Raw genomic sequence first — 4283 nt, 5'->3', positions numbered from 1 at the left:
TTATATATATATAGATAACTTAAGAATGTTAATTTGATTAGTGATTCACTCATCAATCATCACTAATCCAAGATTATTACTAAGAATTCAAGATTCTTAGTAAGAATCTTATAATTATAACTTAAGAATGTTAATTTGATTAGTGATTCACTCATCAATCATCACTAATCCAAGATTATTACGAAGAATTCAAGATTCTTAGTAAGAATCTTATAATTATAACGTAAGAATGTTAATTTGATTAGTGATTCACTCATCAATCATCACTAATCCAAGATTATTACTAAGAATTCAAGATTCTTAGTAAGAATCTTATAATTATAACGTAAGAATGTTAATTTGATTAGTGATTCACTAATCAATCATCAGTAATCTAATTTTATTACTATGCATTCAAGATTCTTAGTAAGAAACTTATAATTATAACTTAAGAATGTTAATTTGATTAGTGATTCATTCATCAATAATCACTAATCCAAGATTATTACTAAGAATTCAAGATTCTTAGTAAGAAACTTATAATTATAACTTAAGAATGTTAATTTGGTTAGTGATTCACTCATCAATCATCACTAATCTAAGATAATATTCATAGTAAGAATTCAAGATTGTTACTAGATTGATAAAAAATTAAATTAAATTAAAATAATAAATAAATATTTTTCCGACATAAAAATAAGGACGGAAACGAGCCAAATTCATAATTAACAACATTTTTTGGATATCATCTCGACATATTCTAAGGTTATGAATATATATGATATTGTATATTGAAGTAGACTTTAAATGAATTAATAGGTACTAGATATATCAATAATACGAGTGTTCTGTACTGGTGATCACTCGAAAAGAACTTCAAGGTTAAACGTGCTTGACTTAGAGCACAACTAAGATGGGTGACCCACTGGGAAGTTCGTCTAAATTATGCAATACTGTATAAATACGAAAATAAATTATGGATATACAATAAAATAAATTGTGGATATACAATAAAATAAATAAAATAAATAAATAAAATAAATTAAAAAATATTACCGACGGCATTTTGCCATCGGTAATTAGCGAGGGCATTTTGCCGTCGGTAATACATCGGCCAAGACCGGCGAGTGCGCCACCACCCTCCGGTGGAAATTACCGACGGCGATCTCGCCGCCGCTAATTAGCGACGGCATTTGCCGTCGGTAATTTTCCGGCAACTCTCCGCCGTCAACGGCGTCATTTAACGGCGGAAATGCCGGCGGCGTTACCGCCGTTAATTACCGGCGGCGGCCAATCGTCGTCGGTAATGGCGTTACCGACGAGCCGGTTAGCGACGACGATTTGCCGCCGGTAACGCCGTCGATAGCCTTTATCACCGGCGGCCGTGTCTTATTTGCCGTCGGTAATCGTACGTTTTTTTGTAGTGATTGTTTACTGTGTGTAGCATGATTAGTTGCCCTGCTTAGCCTTCCTAATGAGATATGACTTGGGTCAGCTTACTACACTAGGATAATCTCGAGCAATTGCGACTCAATTCCATAGGTGTTTTGGGTTGAGTCAATCACTACACACGATCAACATGAAGAATCGAAATTCATCTTCACTTTCCCTACTCGGCTTTAACTGCAAAATCACAGTTCCCTGTCAAAAACAAAATTCTAGAGACTAAGTTGCATATCCACATACAATATGCAACAGAGTGATAAGAATATCGAAAATCAGATATTTAGTGTCACAAAGAAAATGTGTTATCAGTGAAATAATCTCCCAAACTCTAGAATTGAAGATGCAAATGAGGGAGAAAGAGAATTACATGCTATTTCCAAGAGAAGCCCAATATATCCCCATAACTCTACCATATGGACACGTAGAAAGCATGAACAACCAATCATTTCTTCGAGTCTTAGAATTGCAGATGATGCATATCATATAAAAATTTATTTCAAATTCTAAGTAAATACTGCACAAGAGTGTTAGTCCAATGCATATGAGGCTACAAAATAGTATGATCCATTAATCATAATCTCATGGATAAACAAAGAAAAAACATTGTCCAAAAGTGAGAAATATATAGCATACTTGTCTTTCTGTTCTAAGAAAACCTGGCATAAGAAAGTCAAAAAGAGACCAAACGTCCAACACGTTGTTCTGCAAATAGAAAGAGGGTTTTTTGTAAGCAATCAACAAAAACTTATGCTTGCCAAACTTAAATTAGATGATATTCTAGGAGTTTCACGAGACAAACAATGTATCTAAATCCAATTGTATAAGACCTGCCCAAGTATGAATCCACAATCACAGCTCCAACAAGCAACAATGAGGATGAACATATATGGCAAGGAGGTCCTCCTTCTTCCAGTAGGAGCCCAGGAATCCAGCGGCGGAGATGAGCAGGAAGGCGAGGTTGACGAATACGAGCGGTCACCGAAGCTACATGATGCATTGTTGTTTGAACGAGGCAGAGAAGGAGAAGAGGCCCACCTATTTAGCAACTGAGGCTTGTCAACCTTGGATAAGTCGAAACAGAGCTAGGCAATTCGTTGGTGATGAAGTTGGAGCTGATGTTCAGAACTTGAAGCGGCCAGTGTAGGAACCATATTTTGATATACGGTTCGTGTGCCCACGATCCATTTCGGATATCTAACAAGTACATACAAAAACCATAATCCTACAAGGTAGTAAAAGAAGTATACCTGCGAAACGAGAAGTGATCGACTCCAGAGTTGATCTTCCGAATCGTTCCCACGGCAAGATTCGACGTTGGATGGCAACGATCTTCGAATCCTATCTCAACTCCAATGAACAAACACTCTCAATCTCTTTCTTTCTCAATTTTTCTCTTTTTCAAAATTGTGTCAAATTGCTACGTGATTCTTCATTCTTAAGAATGATATCACATATTATTCTTATCTTTTACTTTTGATTAAAAATAGCAAAAGATAAGAATAATAGCAATTATTATGTTTGCCATTTTACTTTTGATTAAAATAGCAAAAGATAAGAATAATAGCAATTATTATGTTTGCCATTTTACTTTTGATTAAAATAGCAAAAGATAAGAATAATAGCAATTATTAATGAGAAAGAATCTAGAGATAATGAATTGTTTGTCCACTTGAGATTTAAGCCTTAATTTGGGCCAATCGGGGATCTACTAGCTCGAATAAAGTTTGGCCTCCCAGTGCTCGATTTTTTTTATTCAGCCCAGAATATAAATCGAGACACTAGTATTAATTTATTCCACTAGAAAATTAATACTGAATTACCTCTTTATTCTTTAGGTGAGTCGGGGCTAGTATTAGACTTAATTAATCTCCGTGTTTAAGATATCGAATATCCATTAATTAATTAATTCCTCTGACGATCAATTAATTAATTAATTAGTCGTTTAATTATAAACGACATCTCGAGTGCTACCACTTAAACTTATTATCGTATCGGAACTAATTCCACCTGCAGGGTTTAATACGATAAACTTATTAAGTTCCTCAAGAGGATATTATCATCCTGTTATCAGCAGAACACGAATCCTTATTGCAATATAATAGCATATCAAATAATAATTGTTATCACTCAAAGTATCGAGTATCTTGAACTTCAACAGAGTTCTCACCCATGATAAATCAAAGTAATAATCAATTAATTATTTACACCGATTAATTCAATTAAGGTTAAATTATTTAAGTCACCGAGATCTTGATTCTTAATTAGTCAGAATATAAGAATTCATCTCACTGTGATCCTGTTCAATACACGAAGGTACTAGCATAAATAAATAGCCTAGACAAACTATTTATCCATTTATGCTACAATCTAAACCAGCAACTCGTCCATAGTTGCCTCGATTGTGAACTCAATTTATATCTCAACTTTTTCCAATTATATGATCTTCTGTGATCTACAACACACCATATAATCTATAGTATGAGATAAATTGGACTATAATAGGATTATGCAATAACAATAATTCAGATAGGAAAATAGTAGTGAATAAGGTATCAATATATACAAGCATAAAAGTGTTGCTTTAAGTATATAACCCTTCAATTCTCCCACTTATACTAAAGCAAACTTTTAGTATACAACGTGACTAATAAACTGATAATATCCTAGCTATCCACTCACTTGTAAATCTCTATTACAAATTCTCCCACTTATACTAAAGTTTAGTTTAGTATCGGGAGGTCACGAACTCCAAGGTCTTCAACATGCTTGTTGAACACCGCACCAGGAAGACTCTTCGTGAAAGGATCAGCAAGATTATCAACTCCCGCAATATGTAGTAATGCAACATCACCATGCTT

The sequence above is a fragment of the Salvia miltiorrhiza genome, chromosome 6, assembly GCF_028751815.1.
Source record: "Salvia miltiorrhiza cultivar Shanhuang (shh) chromosome 6, IMPLAD_Smil_shh, whole genome shotgun sequence".
NCBI lineage: Eukaryota > Viridiplantae > Streptophyta > Magnoliopsida > Lamiales > Lamiaceae > Salvia > Salvia miltiorrhiza.
The sequence above is the reverse complement of the archived record's forward strand: the minus strand, read 5'-3'. Positions refer to the sequence as shown.